The sequence below is a fragment of the Micrasema longulum genome, unplaced genomic scaffold (assembly GCF_059751315.1).
Source record: "Micrasema longulum isolate JH-2025_06_02 unplaced genomic scaffold, ASM5975131v1 h1tg001118l, whole genome shotgun sequence".
NCBI classification, from domain to species: domain Eukaryota; kingdom Metazoa; phylum Arthropoda; class Insecta; order Trichoptera; family Brachycentridae; genus Micrasema; species Micrasema longulum.
In genome coordinates this window covers 303,196-323,757 of record NW_028278306.1, presented here as the reverse complement: position 1 = coordinate 323,757, position 20,562 = coordinate 303,196, and the positions used below count along the sequence as shown (strand labels likewise).

The 20,562-nt window shown below is 30.8% G+C and overlaps 1 non-coding gene across 1 annotated transcript; it reads right to left on the bottom strand.

The window, feature by feature from the left end:
- Nucleotides 1-18,220: 18,220 nt before the first annotated feature.
- Nucleotides 18,221-18,293, bottom strand: TRNAF-GAA (transfer RNA phenylalanine (anticodon GAA)). Its single transcript has one exon. It is a non-coding gene; the product is annotated as a tRNA-Phe (tRNA).
- Nucleotides 18,294-20,562: the final 2,269 nt, after the last annotated feature.

Below are 20,562 nucleotides of genomic sequence, written 5' to 3'. Positions count from 1 at the left end.
GAACCTTCAAAGGTAGTACCGACTCAGAACACACCTACCTGGAACGTAGAGAGAAGAATTTAAAGGTGTTTCTCAAATATGTAGGCGATGAATTTCTCTGTTGTAAACTGACCAAATATTCAGTTACTACTCTGAATTTCGTTATATTCTATGTGAACTTAAAGGATAAAACACGGGAGTCCACTGTTAGCCGTTTTGAAGTTAAAAGTGTAGAAATTATCGCAAAAAGCTATTTTAAATGCAATATTTCGAGTTTGTCAAAATTTTTAAAGACAAGGACTGGATTTAACTCCTTGGGGAGATGTTTATATTAACATTTTACAACAGAGATGAAGAACATTTAAGAAAAGGTAATATAGAAGTCTAGGCATCTACAGGGTTTATGACCTGTCAATGGCTGGTTTAAGTTGCCACTTTACACACTGTGTAACATTCACCATTCTGCCCACATTCGAACATCTATATTCCTTCTTTGACTTCACAAACATCAAAAGATCAAAAAATTGAAAATTCGTTATAAAAATATTTTTTTAAGTTGAAAATAGAGTCTGACATTTTGTTTTAATGCCAAAAAAAATTAACAGTCCAAGATACGCTAAAATAATCAGTATTGAAAGTTATTTATATTGAAGTTATCGTATTCGGTTCAAAAGTTATCATGTTTTGGAAATGCAAAAACTCAAAATCTTGTTTTCTTGGCATTTCGTTTTTTTTATTTTTTTTTATTTGTTTATTTTTCCAAACATATATTATTTACATAGAATTATAATTACAAAAATACACTTGAGAAAAATACATCTTAAAATTAAGCTATAACACGAATTGGAAAAAATGCCCACAAAGACTACAGCGTCTGAGCGTGGGCCATTCCTTTTTTAATTATAAAATAGTTTATAGCACATATATGGCATGACCATGAAAAAAAAAGAAAAGAAAAATAAAAGAAAAGAATTATAAAAGAAAAACCAAATTAACATATTCTGAGATAAGGATAATATGATTTATTTGCAGTGTGTATTTATTTTTATTTTTAATATTAACTTTTTTTTATTTTTTTTAAGAATGTGTCTATCTGCTCCTTCCATGCTAATCCAAGACCTCACACCTACTTTAAACTGTACCAGTGATTTAATGTTTAATGTGACCCCAGTGGTTTATTCTTCGTTTATTCCAGTACAGATATCATCACCTTTATTCCCTTTCCGCACCTAATGGTGCATTGGGCACTGCATGGGTACACCAATTGTAGACAATCATGATCATGGCTGGTTTAAGTGGCCACTTTACACACTGTGTAACATTCACCATTTTGCCTATGTTTGAACATCTACATTTCTTCATTTCTTCCATTTGTTTATTTTAGTGAAGTCAAAGACCTGAAACCTTTATTGTTGTGAAAAGATTCATCTGACTGAATAATTTCGCATACTAGGCAGCGCCTGAAAACAATTTTCCAATTTTTAAACCGGTTCTTGCACCAGTTGGTTTCATTACAATATTTAAGTTTGTCCAAATGTTTGTAGACAAAAGACTGGATTTCACCCCCTCGGGAGTCATTAAGATTAACAAATTACAACAGGGATGGAGAATACCTTAGAAAGGGAATATGGAAGTCTAGACATTACAGGAATTATGACTTGTCATTGGCTGGTTTAAGTGGCTACTTTACACACTGTGTAACATTAACTATTTTGCATATGTTTGAACATCCATATTTCTTCAATTCTTCCATTTGTTAATTTAAGTGAAGTTAAAGAGCTGAAACCTTTATTGGTGTAAAGAGATTCATCTGACTGAATAATTCACATACTAGGCAATGTCTGAAAACAATTTTCCAATTTTTAAACTTCTTCTTGGACCAGTTGGTTTTATTACAGTATTTTTTTTCGCTCAAATGGTCTCCATCTCTGTTGTAATTTGTTGATCTTAATGACTCCCTACGAGGTGAAATCCAGTATTTTGTCTACTAACATTTTGACAAACTCAAAATATACTTTTTTTTTTTTAAATTCATCAAGTCTTTGTTATTAAAACGGTGATTATATGACTGCGTAATACTTGAAATGATTACATTTATTGCATAGTGAGTGCGATGCGATTAGAGATTCATGCAACAAGAGGATACTAAAATATTCGACTGGAAAAAAAATCAAAAGCAATGTCCCAGAACTGCCTTATGTACAAGGGAATACAATTATTTGAGGAAATGCTAGAAAGCATAAAAAATGAAATAAATGTAAATATATTTAAAATTAAATGTAAAAAGTATATATGTGAAAAATATTAGGTAATATATAGTGTAAATAGTGAATATGATTTATGAAAATGTACATATGAAACAGTGAATATTATAAATTAGGATATTGAGTGTATAATAGTGATAAATAATGTTAGAATAAGTATAGATGTAAATATTGTGTTGTAAATATATATTAGACTATGTTAATCATAGAACTAAATAAAATAAATAATAATAAAAAAATAAGGGATAAAAATAATGATAATGATTTCATAAAGGTTGCTAGTTTTAATTATTTATTTCTAGCTTTTAAAGCATGCTTAAGCTACATTTCAGTTTTCCACGCGCGTTTCTCTGCACGTGTCACGTGTGATAAGTGTCCACTTAAACAAGCCAAACGTAGGTCATAAGTCTTGTAATGCCTAGACTTCCGTATTTTCTTTTCTAAAATATTATCTATCTCTCTTTTAATTTGTCAGTAAAAAGTAAATTTTAATTGCGAATATTCTTAAGTGTTTAAAACTGTTTTGCTGCCATAATATCAAAGGTGAATTACGCACGAAACTGTTAGTATGCAGGTAGGTAGTCACCAAATTCACAGTACAGTATCGTTAATCATAATTTGATTGCAATTTGTGTTACTGCACACGACACGTGATCCGCAAAAACTAACGATTCTGCAAAACCACCAAAGCATATGGTGCACTTTTATGATAATATATGCGGGCGCCGGGCGTTTGGCAAATACGAACCAGCGCCAGAACGACGTAGCCAGAAAAACATATTTATTTGTTATTTTATTTTGTAGGAAGACTACAGTGAAGGCGCCCACCATTTCCCGAAACTGCTTATAAAGACTTGAGCCTTTCCTAAATAAACATTTGCGTTTTTATATGGTTCGAATTTTTCAATTTTGGGGCAATTTTCAACGAGTTGTAAATGACTCATTCTTAGAAAACGGGAATCACGTAAGGGAAGATCACGGGATCACAACCCGATTTGCATATTCACTATCAATTTTAACAACGAATTTTGCGATAGTTTGATAAATAGAAATTGTTGTCCGATGTAGAAGGACGTAAGCTGATTTCTTGTTTTACTAGTAATTACTTAGAACTTAGGATATAGAGATTTTGGTATTATTTATGTTTTCTCTGGATATTTATTGTGTATGCAGATAATTGGTAGAATTCCATATTTAATTTGGTAATGTATCCAAAATAAAACAAGTTTATTGGATTGTAATTCTACTTTATTTTTTATAAAATATACAAAGGGTATATTGTGACGCGTTTCGTCTTGTGAGGACATTTTCAAACAAAAAAAAAGGTTTGAAAATGTCCTAACAAGACAAAACGCGTCACAATATACCCTTTGTATATTTTATAAAAAATAAAGTAGAATTACAATCCAATAAACTTGTTTTATTTTGGATACATTACCAAATTTATTGTTTACTTTTAAGACTGAAAAAGCACACATAATTATAAAACTGTAATTACTTTTTAATATTATTATAAAATACAAAATTTACTGCGATAGAACGGGAAAGCTATCCCTAGTTAAGAAGTTTAGATGAACCAACAGCAAAAATAAAAAAAATACATTTGTTTACATTTACTACTTAATTAGTTTGTTGTATAAATAATTACTTGTAAATTGCTGTAATAAATATGTAAAAAAAAAAATTGAAAAAATAACAATCAAGGTTGTTTTAGTTAAGGGAGTTAACTGGAACTCGGTAAATTTAGGAGCCAATGACGTTATAAATAAATTGACATTTTGGTTTAACAAACATAAGTTAACATATAACTCCTATCTTTATATACGTAAAAAAAGAATTCCATTTTTTATTAACATAACAAATTTGGATTCAGTAGTAAAAATAATTATTCACCAAAACAATTGCAACAAACCTAACTGCGATCTAATATGTTCAGCACTTGATACAACAGATAAAATTAAATATCTTGCTGTATATATAGACCAAAACTTAAAAAAGAAATACCATATTAGTGAACTAGTTAAATGAATTAGCAAATGTATTTACATATTTATTAGATTAAGGAATATTTAAAAAATCAATAATTTAAAAATAACTTTTTACATAATCATACAATCTTTGTTACAATATGGTATTGTTGGATGGGGATGCATATGATAATATATTAAATCCTCTTAAAATAGAACAAAGATTAATTATTAAAGTAATTTTAAAGAAACTCTCAACATTCAATGTGGAAAGACTACATAAATTATTTAAAGTTCATACAGTAGACACTATTTATAAAATAAATTCCATTGTACAAATTTATAAACAAGAAACAATATAAGAATTTGAGATGAATAAGTCACTTAGATACCAAAATAATATAAAAATCCCCAAATTCCACAGAAGTCATGGTCAAAATAGCTTCGTCTTCAAAAGTGTCAAAAGTTACAATAATCTCCTCAACGAACTAAAAACTATTCAATTAGTACATCCGTTCAAAGTAAATCTAACCAATTTTTTTTGAACACGTGTAAAAACAGCATTAAATTTGAATAAGTACGAATAAAGTATTATTTTCTGTTTTTCTTTATATATCCTATGTTTTTTTTTCTCATGTACTCGTATATATTACTAAATTTATATAAACTATAATAAATAAATAACTATAACAGTGTAAAGTCACTCTCTAAGAACAAGAGTTATTCTCTTTTATTGGAGAGTTACAGCTATAATATTTAATAGATGTATAAAAGTAGATTTGTATAGAGTAAAAAAAAACATGTATCATTTATGAAATTATTAAAAAAATAATTGAAATAAATAAAAACAATTAAACCGCAAAAAAAACAAATCACAGATATTTTACAATCTTTTATTGTCAATTTATGCTCATCTAAGTCCGTTAACTCTCTTTACTTTAGTTTCTTATGATTAAATTAGGCTTAGTGGTGTAGTGGTCAGCGCGTTTGCCTGCTATGCAAGAGGTCTGGGGTTTGATTCCCGACATGGTTGATTTGGCATAATAATAAAAAAATGTCCTTCAAAAAGTAACATTTAAAAACTGCTTACGGTAGTTTCAATTACGCCTTTAAAATGGTGTACTTTGCCTTGTATTGATATAATGTGTTTTGTATGACAGTGATAAAACACAAAGCGCAATTATTTTCCAGTAGATATATTATTTTTCCGCGACCACTATTATTTGGAAATATTATCAAATTTAGCGTATAAAACTAAATTACTACCCGAAAAATAATTAAGAAAAGGAAATGAATATTGATAAATCAAAGATTTTGAGTCTGACAAGGAAAGACATTTTTAATAACAATAATAAAAATATTTTCAAGATAGGAGTTAAGGATTGGATTCTCCAAATGAGATTATAATTCCATGCCCTCAAAATGAGAGGGATTTGAGTAAGAAACTCCTTGATGATTTTTCGAATGTTTGAGTGTGCTGTTAACAATATTAATATGCCATACATTTATGTATTAATATTGCAAACACTTATGTTTTGGGCCTTACTTATAAATCGAGTATAAAGTTAAGCTTGAGAATAGTGGTAGAATAATGATGGTTTAGCAAAAAGTATTATTTATAAACCTCGCATAGAGTTAAACTCGGTTTAAATCTGGGATAGCGACCAAATAAATTTATACCTGCACATTATGTGGTATAACGCTGGAATAAGCACGCGATCTGTCAAAATACATATTTTTCGGTAATCAAAATGGATGGTTTATCGGTTTTCCTGCGAAGTCCTGCGACCTTCTCAATGCGATTCAAGTGATTTTTAGTTATTTGTTTAAATAATATCCAAAATGTTATATGTATGTTTGTATGTGTTTTAATTAATTGTATTAAAAAAAGAAACACGAATAAACTATAGAATTCGTTTTTAACTACTCCTCTTCTTCCTTATTTTGATTTTTTTTTCTAACCGTTTTGTCACAATCTATTCAGTTGTTTTTTCAATGTTCTCGATTCCACTGACAAAATTTTCGATTTGACTTTAACGTTTGTTTGCGTTGTCAAAAAAGTAACTGCGCACGCGCAACTATCAGTGTTAATAAGTATTTTTATGAGTAAGTTTTTTTTTATCGGTTATAAATAGTTAAACCGGGTATAGTTATTTCTTAATATAAACCTGGTATAAGGAAATCTAATAAGTAAGGTAATACTTCGTGCCTTGATACTCAAAATTCTCTGACTCTGTCAAACTAAATCATCGAAAGGGTCGCAGGCGTCACATTTAACAATATAAAGGCTGTCTGGATATCGAATTTTAACTAAGCGAAAACCAAATGCCGTCTTTATAATGTCTGCATAACATCTATTTTCCTCTACGGATGCGAATCGTGACACCTCACTAGGGCCCAAAATAGCAAAATTCTGAGTTTGGAGAATAGGTGTCTCAGAAGAATCTTGGGTGTGCGCTGATTTGTGAGGAATGATGTAATAAGAGAACGGACGCAGAAAACTCCGGTGACAACTGTCGTCAAGCGGAGGCGATACGGTTGGCTAGGCCATATACTGCGGATGCCTCCTGAGAGCCTTGCCCACTTTGTCTTCACATCAGGTTCTTGACGTCCTGGACGTTCACTGCTGACAGTTCACCGGCAGTTTATGTCAGAACTTTGGAACAAAAACCTGACTTGGGAAGACGCAAAGGAGTTGGTGGCTGACACAGATTCATGGAGGCTCTTTGTGGATACCATATGCTCCAGCTAGGAAGCGGACATGGAATGATGATGATGATACATTTATGTTTAAAAATTATTATCATATTTCTGATCCCATATAATATTTGTGGTGATATACTCGTTTGTCTGTGTTAACTAATTACTCGTCCTAACTCAACACAGGACTTTTAGTCCGAGGGAGTTGGGACTTATGTCTCAAAAATGTGTAACAAACTTTTTAAATTTGAATTCCTGTGAAAACGGTCATGCCACGCTCCTAATATGTCACGGTTCATGTTTATTTCTTCCTGATCATTAAAATTTGTTAAAAACATTGTCACAAATCTTGACGTCAAACTATCAAGGCCAAACATGTCGCGATTTTCTAGTGACGTTTTGAAAAAAATGTTTAAAAAAAATGTTTAAAAAAAAATTATACATGAAAACATTTCTCCATAATATCAATATATATTTAATAAATAAGGCTGACGAAAAGGCTTGGGAGACTACGCTCAAGAAGACAGCCCCTGATTTCACTAATTTTCCGTTCAGCTTTGCCAAAAGGAAACTAAGAAGTAGGACACTTTAACTCTAGAACGATCGTTATTTCAGTGAGACTACCGGAAGTATAACTAAAATGTTTTTTTCTACCATTTTCCATGCCTATGATTTCAAGAGAATGCAGAATGCTGGCTACGAACTCACCCAAATGCTTACAGGTGGGTTCATGAGCTACCTGCATCGCTTCAAGCTCTCCGAGATCAACACCTGCTCATACGACGGTGAAACTCCTCAAGATGTCTCTCACCTAATGATGCATTGCCCCTTTTTCAGCTCTCAGAGACAACAACTAGATGCGCGATTCAGAAGCCTGGGTGAAAATCTACACGACATCCCATCGGTGATAGGTAATAAAGAACTCTCATGAGAGGTAGTATTATACATAGCCAAAATTGGGCAGGCAATTGGTAAAAAAAACCAAAGTAGGGACCAAAATGTCGAACACTCTTCTAGTGGAACGGAAGGCCTGTTGACTTTTGTCAACAGGCCAGTTTCTCCTAAAGAGTTTTAAGTGGTTTCCTTTCCACGCGAGCAAATGCTGAGAAGTTCCTGATTGGCCTATTCTAGAATATACCTCCTGATCCCAAAAACTTAGCTAAAGTTTAAAGTAATTTAATTGCAGAAAAATATTTTAAAAATTAACCTTATAATATATGTATATACAATTATAAGCAAGGAAAAAAATTGCAACTACCATATTAAAAAATTAAATCCATATTCATTTTGAAAATACAATAAATTATTCTAAGTACATTTCATTTATTCATATCAGTATTCGTAGTATGTGATATTTCCCTATTCAGCTGTAGAGACCCGATCAAAAAGGTTAAACCATTCTCCTTCACGACTACGCCAGGCCCCATGTTGCATAAGTCGTCAAAGCCGCACTCCAAGAGCTCTAGTATTCTTCAGCATCCGCCATACTCTCCGGATCTGGCGCCAAGCGATTACCACCTGTTCCGTTCAAAGTCGAGCCAAATGAGGGAAAGAAAAACATCAAAAACTGGCTCATCAACTTCTTCGACACCAGGTCAGGCGATTTTTGGCGGAACGGCATCAACCAATTGGTCGAGAGGTGGGAGCATGTCATAAACAGCAACGGCGAATGTATTATTGATAAAATTAATAATTGATATAATATTTTTTTTTGTTCAATTAAAACTTTTTGACATAAACGCCACGAACTTATTCCTCAACCCAATAAAAATAAAATGAACACATTATTATAAGACGCCACTCCCCATTATGTACACAAGAATTGTTTTTTCTTTTACGTAATGGGAAACGTTAGTGTAAATATAAAACAATAACAACAATGAACCATTAAGCCGTTTCTCCGTAAGGGTAAGCAGATATGATTAAAAGCCACATCACTCTATCTTTGCATTCAGATTTCGCTTTCTCTACATTCATACATCTTTTTATGCACGCGTGCCGATTATTCTGACTTTTAACATATCCATCTTCAAGTATTTGTTGGATTTGGTCCAGCCATATTTTTCTTGGTCTTCTTCTGTTTCTGCATCCACCAGCATTCGCACTGTAATTTTTTTTAGCCGTTCTTTTGCTGTACATTCGCTTTACATGTCCAAACCACGTAATGCTCATTTCTTGATTTTGTCGATAATGCTTTTCTCAGACTTACATAATGTACGGATCTCAACATTACTGCATCTATCGTACATAGTTTTACCACACATTTACCTAAGAGATCGCATTTCAACAGCACTCAGCCTACTTTTATCCCTGGTTTTCTAAGTCCATCCTTTTATAAATCAGGGCCGGGACCAGGACTTCATTGTGAACAGCTAATTTTGCCTCTTGTAACAAACATTTATTAGTCAAGGTTGATTTAAGTGCACCGTTCAATCTGTTCCCGGCACTAACATTCCTTTCAATACATTTCTCAGTCATTCCATCCCTAGTAAACATACTGCCTAGATACAAAAAAATCCTCTATTTGTTTTGGAATAATCCATTCACATTGATTTCACATTAAGTCATACTTCCATTTCTTTCAAAATCCATCACATTCGATTTATCGACATTCATCAGCAAATCGCTCCCCTTTCATACATCGTAAACCTTTTTTTACCAAAATTGCAGTTCCTCTTTGTTGTTAGTTAGAAGCAAGGCATCATCAGCATACAAAAGACAATTGACAGTTAAATCACCCAGTTTTGCTCCCATCATTAAACCTTTTAGTTCTTTTATACAGTTATCAATACATGTTGAACAGCAATGTGTTAAATTTACATTAAAACACCATTTAGTTGTAATACTACGTATTTATATGTTTTTCTGAATAAACAAAAAAAGGTTAAAAATTATGTTTTTGTACATAACATTAATTTATTTTTTTTTGACAAGAAATATTTGGGTTCTTATGATTTACCCAAATATTTAATTTTGAGGGCCATTTTCAACGAGTTGTAAATAACTCACTACTAGAAAATGGAATCAAGTTGGGGTAGAGTGGGATTCGAACCATAGACCTTTGGTCCATGTGACACTAGCCACAGGACCACAACCCGATTTAAACTAGGTAGACTAAACGATCAACACAATTTTTTGATTGGTCGAAGATTCATGAAGTAAAAAGTTTTAGAAGTTTAAGAAGTGGTTTTCTGTTACTCTTTTCCAAACGAAAATCGCTCTTGCAAAGAGGAACGCTAAATGGACTAGGGCGTATGTAGAACTTTTTCAATTTTACCATTAGCGTCCCTTCAGCGGTGTACTGTTTCGGGGATCCTCAAACTTTCGTATGATTTGAAAAATAAAAAAATCTAAAATATTTGCAGTAATGTACACTTTGCGTCTGCCTGATAAACTATAAAGCGAATAAATAATACATCTTAACAATTTTTTTTATTTATTTTTTTTATTTTTTTATTTGTTCATTTTTCCATACATATATTATTTACATAGAAATATAATTACAAAAATACACTTTAAAAAAGTACATCTTAAAATCAAGCTATAACATGAATTGGAAAAAATGCTCACAAAGACTACAGCGTCTGAGCGTGGGCCATTCCTTTTTTTAATTATTAAATAATTTAAAGCACATATATACATATATGACATGACATGACCATGTAAAGAAAAGAAAAGAAAAATAAAAGAAAAGAATTATAAAAGAAAAAACAAAATAACATATTCTGAGATTAGGAAAATATGATATATTTGCAGTGTGTATTTATTTTTATTATTAATTTCAACTTTTTTTTTAAAAAAGAATGTGTCTATCTGCTCCTTCCATGCTAATATAAGACCTCAAACCTACTTTAAACTGTACAAGTGATTTAATATTTAATGTGACTCTAGTGGTTTATTCTTTAAAGTACAGATATCATCACCTTTATTCCCTTTCCGCACCTAATGGTGCATAGGAAAAGGAAAAAAGAAAAGAAAAGAAAAAAAAACATTTTTATATTTCTTTTTCCAAATTCAATTAATTTATTTTAAATAACACATGCATAACAAACTAAAAATCAAGACGTATATGTTATAAAAATAAAAAAATACAGGAAAGTGGCTCTTGTCAAAGTAGTAGGAGAACCCTGCTTCGGAAAACCCCATGCATACATGGAACAGATCAACATCCAGAGCGATGCTGTTCAGCATAGCTGTAGCCCCTCCAACAGACATAATCATTGGGAGGTTGGTCTTGTCGATCGGAATATGAATCGATCTATGCTGACGCTGTCTTAGATAATTATCAGGAACGTAATAATATGATAATAATAATAAATCTTTATTAACCGTAATATATAATGTCATACAAACTAAAATAATTACAAAGGTATACACAGTTAGATGGCGGACTTATTGCCGCTTACAATTTCTTACAGTCTTACCAAAACTAAATTAAAATCAATTTGAAAAAAAAAAAAAAAAGTTCAGAAAAACACAAACAGTAAAAACAAGATTATTGTGTATATTGCTTTCATTAATTATATTCAATACATTTTACATTATTCTATTACATCTTCAAAATATTACGATAATTCGTTTTATAGAAACATTTATTGATTAGAAACACTTTTAACACACCTGTAAATTTTTTAACAAAATTTATTTCCTTAATTTTTAGTTTATTATATATTTTTACTGTCATGCATACGGGCCCTCTTTGTATAAGTGATTGTTTTGTTAGTGGAATTTTTAATCTTCTTTTATTCCTGGTGTTGTGAAAGTGTATTTTTTCCTGTGTACTAAAATATTCAGGTCTTGATTTAACAAAAAGACATATTTTCATTATATAAATACCAATCACTGTTAATAAATTTAATCTAATAAAATTTGACCTAGTTGTAGCCAGGTTATCAACATTTACAATTTTCCTAACACATACGAGTATTTATTGAATTTCAAAAATATCCTGTACATTAGTAGAATTTCTTCAAAAAATAATACCATATTTCAAAATTGAATATACATGTTTATGCATAATAAGTGGACATAACACATTCATTGTTTGCTATTTTATTCAGTTTGTCTAATACACATACATAACTGCTTATTTTCACGACAACAGTCTTTACGTGATCTTTCCAATTTAAGTGGCCGTCTAATTTAATACCTAAAAGAGAAAAGTGAGAAGGTTTTTATTGTTTTAGAAATTATTGTTATATTGAAATTTTATGGGGATGTTTGGTTTGGCCGTAAGTGAATAATTTTTGTTTTCTCTTTACTTAAAGATAAGTTTATACATGGAAACCAATTTGCTACTGATTGGCATTGACATTCTTTACTTATATCTATAAAAATATTGTTTGAATCCCCCCGTGAAGTCAAAAAATAATATTGTTTCATCCACAAAAATAGTACAGCGTATTTTAAAAAAATTGGGTAGCTCATTTATATAAACTATAAACAGTAGAGGCCCTAAAATACTTCCTTGTGGTACACCCTTTTCCAATAAAATTCAAATGTTTCTTGAATACATGACATGAAATTTATTTTTTCCATAATTACTTTCTGTTTTCTATTATGTAAATACGATTTGAACTATTGTTACACAATACCACGTTTGCCTTTACATTCTAGTTCGTTTAATAGTTGCATGTGGTCAATATTATCGAAACCCTTACTAAGATCTAAAAATACTCCAACCGTTTTTCGTTTTCATTTATTGAGTTTAATAATTCATTTATGGAAGATAAAGACCAATGTTCATCATAATCAGGATTATCGACCATACCGCGCAACAATTAATCAAATAAAATGTACTCCAACTCTGTAATTGGAAATTTGTTGGTAAAAAACTTACTTAAAATTGCGAGTAATCTCAAGTTTTTCATAATTTTTTAGAAACTTTTTGACACGATGCCATAATATTAAGGGTGGAATACGAACGAAGCTGTTAGTATGTAGGTCTTACGCTCTGTTAATACCTAGACTTCCACATCTTTATATATAATTCCTCTGTACGTGTGATGTCACTGAACTCCTCCTAAACAACGATTTAAGTGCGGTTTTTAGAGAAATATAGATCTTTGCGCTGTGCGTGTTCGCGTGTTCAATCTTATATGTAAAAAAGAAGTAAGGAGCGTAAATGTTTTTATTATCAATCTACCAGGGTTACATGCATTTACAAAAAAATGGAAAGATGTTGTTTTTTGTGAATAAAAAAAAATGTTTTTGAATGTTTACAAACAGCATTTGTTTTTTGTGGATCTCAATGAGATTATTTTCTTAAATTCCTTATAATTTCTACCCATTCATTTAACTTGATTTTTGGTAATATTAAAATAATAAAATACATTAAAAAAATCGAATTCCTACATAAGTACACCCCTCTGTTGGAATGAAGACTGGAGTTTGACATTTGCAAAAAGAGTGTCATATTTAAAAAAATATTTATTGTATGTTTTGGAATTCATCCATAAACAAGTACCCGGGTACCTACTTAAATTCAATATTTGAATATTGATAATTTTTAGTTTTGAAATTTAATCACCTAGGTAACTACTTATCAATGAAACGTATTTTTTCGAGCAGGCAAGCTAACGTTTTAACAGGACAATGTCTCTCGGGTCCACTAGTTCCTTATAAAAATGTTTACCAGCACTTTTATTTGTTTATTTGTTTATAGCATAACAGTTTTTTCTTCCTATGGATCGTACAAAATAAGTGCATGCCCTATGTTTGTGGGTCTGTTCAACTTATAAATTGTATTATTACCATCCGACTTTCGCAAACTAATTTACTTTTGATGGAGGGGGGAAAATAGACTCGGTAGGAAAATGCAGGATGCAACCTAGTCGCCATAATCTAATTTGAATATTAATTTATTTCAAAAGTATGACGGGGTCAACTATTCTAGAAGGAGAAGTAGACATGAAAAGTTTCCTTGCCACCCCGATTTAATAATTACCCCTTTGTTCCGCAGAATAATTGTTTATTTCCGTCTAAGACTTCCGAAACTAAAATTAACATATCTGTACTAATATCGTTAATAAGAAAGTGTGTTTGTTTGTTTGTGTGTCCTTCACGTCTCAACGAAGCGAAACGTGGACTTAATTTTTTTCAGAAGGATTGTCGAAGAGATGCGTAGTTAAATAAATAACTGACTTTTTAACACGAAAATTTTGTATTTTTGAAAAATTATTTTTTTAAATTTCTAGCTTTATCTATGGTTCAAAAATGTTTTGAGTTTGTTCGAATTTTTAAAGACAAGAATTGGATTCAACCGTCTAGGGAGCTGTTAATATTAACATATTACAAAAGAGATGAATAACTTTTTAGAGAAGGGAATATAGAAGTCTAAGCATCCACAGGGTTTAATGACTGACATTGGCTGGTTTGAGTGGCCACATTACACACTGTGTAACATTTACCATTCTGCCTATATTTGGACATCTTTATTCCTTCGATTCTTCCATCTATTGACGTTTGTGAAGTCTGAAACCTTTGCTGTTGCGGTTGAGATTCATATTATTGAATTATTTCACCTATTCTGATGTATATGGTTTTAAAGTAACAGGCTCACTGTTGTTTAAAAGTTTCTGTTATTCATTACTTGTCACATATTTTAGTAAGAATTAAGTGCAAAATGATGCTTTAAAACGAATAATCTTCTTTTTCTACTTTTTGTCTACACATCAACCACTTATAAACACTAAAACAATGTTTTTTTTAACAGTTAACAACTTATTTTCCAGTTTAAAGCTACGATTGGAGAAAGGAACTATAATTCACGCCCAGCCGGTACGGTGGCTGAGCGCACCTCTAAAATATAACGCTTTAATGAAATTTTATCAACTACCTTTGGTTTAAAATTTTCTCCTTATATTGATTTTTCAAATTATAAAGATTTATTTCTAAACCTGTTATCCTTTTTTTTTCTCTGCTGCATTTACATGTTTTTATACTTTTAAACTTCTATTAATAACTTATATTGCATATGTATATAAAATCAATATATTTCTGCTCTCACTGTAATGTGTCATTACTTTTGAAGATGTTTTTTTAAATTAACTTAAAATTATTGTCTTATATTTCATTTAAAGATTCTTTTTATCGTTTTTTTGAGTCCTTTAAAATATTTATATGTTTTTCCTTTTTGAAAATGTTTTTTTTTTACATCTGAGCATGTTTTTCATTCTTTATTTCAATTTCTACCTTTTAATTACTTTTACTAAATTTGTTTCTTCATTTTTAATATTATTTCCATTTGTAAATACTGACTGCAAACTTTAAAAAAAAATTACTTTGATTTTAATTTTTAAACAACTTCCATATATGTTTTTTTTCCTTCTCTTTTTTGTATTTATTATTATTGTATTAAAAATAGATCATTGATAACCTTAGATACAATTGTAATATAATATGGAAACTTCATTGCTCCATTAAAGTTAAGCCTAACTGTGTAAAATGTAATACTATATAACCGTACTCTTTGTTTCCTGAATAAAAGAAAAAAAAAAAAAATGAACCACAAAGTTACTACTACTACTACTACTACCATCACGCCATATATAGGCAGAGAGAATGGACCACCACACACGTCTATCCTGGCATACAATCCTAGCTTCTTCCACATTCATACATCTTGTCATACATGCCCTTCGGTTCTGTCTGCTTTTGACATGCCCAGACTTAAGATTTTGGTTTATCTAATCATGCCACGTCTTCCTCGGTCGTCCTCGTCTCACGTTGCCGTTCATTTTCGCCATAAATACTCGTTTCACCATTCTTTCGTCGTCCATTCGTTCTACGTGACCAAACCATCTCAGAGACCCTTTCTTAATCTTATCAATTATACTTGACTCAGATTTACACTCTCGCCTGATTTCATCATTCGTAACCCTGTCATACATTGATTTCCCACACATTCGTTTGAGAGATCGCATTTCAACCGCGTTCACTCGGCTTTCATCCTTCCTCTGCCAGTTCCATGTTTCCATACATAAGTGTTGGGACTAAAACTCCGTTGTGCACTGCCAGTTTATTTATTTATTGATTTACACGCCTAATGGGCTCTTACATATTTTAGAAATTTTATTTAAGTGCAGCAGTGAAACATGAGTATGTAAATTTGGTTAAAATTAAAGATAACATAAGAAAAGCTAAAAGATACAATAATAAGTAAAAATCAGGAAATGTACCAACATAGGTATATGGTACATAGAAAAATATTTTAAAAATTTACATATGAAAACATACACGCATACATATACATACATATAAGTTTATACATTATTAAAGAGATACATGAGAAAAAGAAATAGTAAATAAAGAAAAATATTAAGAAATTTTACATAAATTAATTTATAACCTTTTGAATACTTAACCTATATTTATATAAAGACAGACAAAATATATCAACTTCACCATACTCGTTACCTAGCCGGTGTAGTCTAGGTATTGGTGAATTGTAATAATAATTGTGACTGCCAGGAGATTCAAAAAATAACGTTAGCTGCCGAGTATTTCGAAGAGGTACTTTCAAGCTGATATCACTAGTTAATTCCGGGCTTCGATTGACATATTTTTATTAGAAATTACTGTGCTTAGTGCTCCGTTCATTTTGTTGCCCGCATTCACTCTTCTTTCAACATCTTTTTCTACTATTCCATCTCTTAGAAACATGGTTCCCAGATACAAAAATTCTTCTACTAGCTCGAAACATTTGTTGTTTACATTGCAGTCAGTAACTTCACTATCCCTTTCAAATACCATCACTTTTGACTTACTTTCGTTCATCGCTAATTCGCTCTCCAGGCATACATCATACATTCTAGAGACTATTTGCTGCAAATTAGCCTTGCTGCTTGCTAACAGAACTGCATCTGCATTAACCACAAAGTGAGTGCTACAAATATCCAAAAAATTACAGTACTCTCTATATAATCCGTTACTTCACTTCTCTGGCCCTGCCAGTAATCAGGCGTTTTTATACAAGCAGCTACTTGGCGTTTATTTTAACTGTTTAAGTTAACTCTTAAGTTGCGTGTAAGTATTATTGTAGTGAATTATATAGTATTACATACATACGTGTTAACAAAACATCACTCTTGCTGCTTAAATGCGTCGTTATTAGTGATTTCCAGTAATCCCTCATTTTCAGCAATCTGACAGTACTCTGGTCCGATATACGCCGGATTGCCGAGAAACCACCTCACTCACTTTCAGCCCTGCCTAATTGCTTCAAAATTTCAAGGTCCATGTTCGAATATAACTGTAAATGTCAACTTTATTAATATTATAAATAGTATATCCAATTTTAAATATAACTGCAAACGTCAAATTTATTAATATTTTAAAGTAAATCCATGTTTAAAAATAACCACGAACGTCAAACTTACCAAATCATATAGTAGTTCAATGCTTAAAAATAACAGCAAACGATTTTATGATAAATTCAACGATTATTTGCGGTTATCCACAACCGCCAAATTTGTCAAGATTACGCAGCAATTCGTATTTTTACGTTACATAATGTTATTAGTAGAAGGCTCATAAGAAGTGAAAATATTAATTCCAACAAAAAACAGTATTTGGATTTTCATGATTATTTAAAAAAAAAATATTTCCCATTTTTAATTGAGGTTTTTTTTATTTAAAAACAAATAAAAATAACATTTTGTTGTTAAAAATAAATGAATGCCTTGATTTGATGTTTCTACAGCAATTTTGTTCAATTCACTGTGTTTTAGTTTTATTACATTTTGCATCTTTTCTTCGTCATCATCATCATCGTTTCCTTTCCGCACCTAATGGTGCATAGGCCACTGAATTAGTACTTCAATTGCAGCGTATTTGATATTTTTTTTACATGAAGATACGATGATCAATCTTACGCTTCAGGTACCAGTCCAGGGACTATGAAATATTCTAGTGTGAAAACACTTATTTTAATTAATATATTACATCAACCATGTCGGGAATCGAACCCGAGACCTCTTGCATGGCAGGTTAACGCGCTAACTATTACACCACGAGGCCGACATCCTTTCTTCCTTTCCTCTTAAAGACTTGTATCAAAACTATTTGATTGACATGTAAATGTTGCAAGAACCATTTCAGTATGAATTTTTTTTCTAATACATTGAATAACACCATTTATTAAACTTACACAGTTAGCTGAAAATACTACAAAAAACAGTAGGAAATCGGAAAAGAAAAGGAAAATAAAGAACATATACTATATTGTTAATCAGAAACTTAAAATCTATAAGTGTATATTAAAAACTGTACATTTTATTTAGTTTAAGTCCAAAATGTAAAAAAAATGTTTGCCGAAACCAGGGATCGAACCAGGGACCTTTAGATCTTCAGTCTAACGCTCTCCCAACTGAGCTATTTCGGCAATTATTGATACCTCCAAAATGTAGAATCAAATGAAAATCACTTACTCACTTGATAACCTTTTAGCACTAGTATCTATTGTAAAAGTTATAATTATTATTATGAAACAATATTTATCCTCATTATGCGAACGCAATATAATTTTTTATACTTCCATACTTTTACTTTTATTTGCTTTTTATATACATTGATAATTTTTATGTTTTTTTCATTATATATTTTTGTATAATTTAATTTAGTACCAACTATTATTTAGCATATGATGTATTGCTCCTATTTCTTACTATAGCATTGAGTGAGTTTCTAGAAAACATATCTCAATTATCATTTCAATGATGCTTTTATATATATATTCTTTTTCCGTTGATTTAAATTATACTCTTATTTTGTTTTTTTTTTATACTACTATATTTTACTATTATTTTGTTGATTTTAATGATACCACTATTTTGTATATTTGATTATGTGTGATTCTTAATTTGTATCATTTATATTAAAAAAAATATTTCTGAGTATATTTTTTTGCATTGTATTCTTTTTAATTTGATTATTTATTACATTTACATTTTTTTCTGGATTGTTATTCTATGTCATTATACTTTGATCTAAATAATTTACCTTTGTATTTTTATTGATATTTACGGTGGCTTGACACGGGCATAGCCTAACAAGCCTTAATAAGTTCATAAATATTTAAACCAATGTAATTTTGAATGATCAAATAAATAAATAAATTTAAAGTTCAAAGATCATTCATTCAATTACTCTTGGTAAATGACCTTTTAATTATCTACTCTATATACTATGCTTTCTTCATAGAATAAGAAAAATCCAGAAGAAACGTAGAATCATATTTGAAAACATCGGACTGTGTCCAATTATTCCCCCACCATGCTCGACTTTCGCCGCGCGCATTCGTGATGCCGCTGCGTAATGTTGCACGATGGGAAAAAATATAATTATAACACAAATTTAAGGTAAAAAAAGCAATGCGTTAATTTCTCAAACAAATGACAGGTCATAAGCCCTGTAAATGCCTAGACTTCCATGTTCCCTTCTCAAAAACTTTTTCCCTCTCTGTTGAAATAAATTTAAATACGAACAACTCCCTAGGGGGGAAATCCAGCCAGTCTGCAAGCATTTGGACATAATCAAACATTGTTAGATATATTTATTTTAACACTTTTGATTTTTTAAAGGCAGTATATCAATTTACTATCTTCAAATTGTAATACCTAAATAATACTATGTTGCTTTCAATTGTTTACCGTTTATTGACTCATATATGTTTTCTAAGTAAGTGTTTTTCTAACTTCTTCTAATTTTAAGATTATTTTAATACAACCTACATGAAAAAATGTACTCCTGTTTGCCACTGCAATATATGTATGTATTATTCTGTATCCTTATTTATTTTCTACGAATATGTAATGATTTTTTAATTTTAGTTTTATTTTTCTTTCTCTTCTTAATTCATTTTTATTTTTTGCTCCTTTCTTTGTGTAAAATGCATTTCTGTCTTCATATTTAAAAATGCACTTCTGTTCTTTCCACTTTTATACTAATATGTAAAGATGATATTTTTGATATTTTTCTTTTTCTTCTAAAAATCATTTATATATTTTTGCTACTTTTTTGTAAAAAAAAATGTCTGTCTTTATTTGTATATATGTATGGAAAAATATGTAAAAGCCTAAATAAATAAATAAATGTTTATCCGAAAGATTTTTACACGTTTTAATAACACAAGCAGGCATTTTTGTTTTGATTTAAAACGTCACGCCTAGCTGGTGATCGAAGAACGAATAACTAAGCGTTGGGCATGACTGAGCGTTTGGCCATGAGTTTCCCATCATTTTTGAGGGCTTAGGGTATGTCTATGTATTAATATGTCAATGAGTCGAGCAGTATGTGAAGTTGGTATCAGTGTATTCCCCCCCACCTCCACTCTGTATTGCAGTGGCCAGGGTTGGCAACTATGCGACCTGAATTAAAACGTACCCTCAGACCAAATACCTGCCCAGCATCAGGACTACGGATAGAACGGTTCGGTTGGCATTCCTGAATAGACGTTTTAAAACTATTTAGAGGAGATACGCCCCGCTGGAGAACGCACGCTTTTCAATTTAGAGGGACAATTTATCAACACTTGTACTGAAAAAAAAACCTTTTTATAATTGACAAATAATATTGAAATTTTAAAGAACAGACAATTTTTTTATTATTTAAAAGAAATATTAGCGTTTTTATAATTTACCAATAAATTTCAA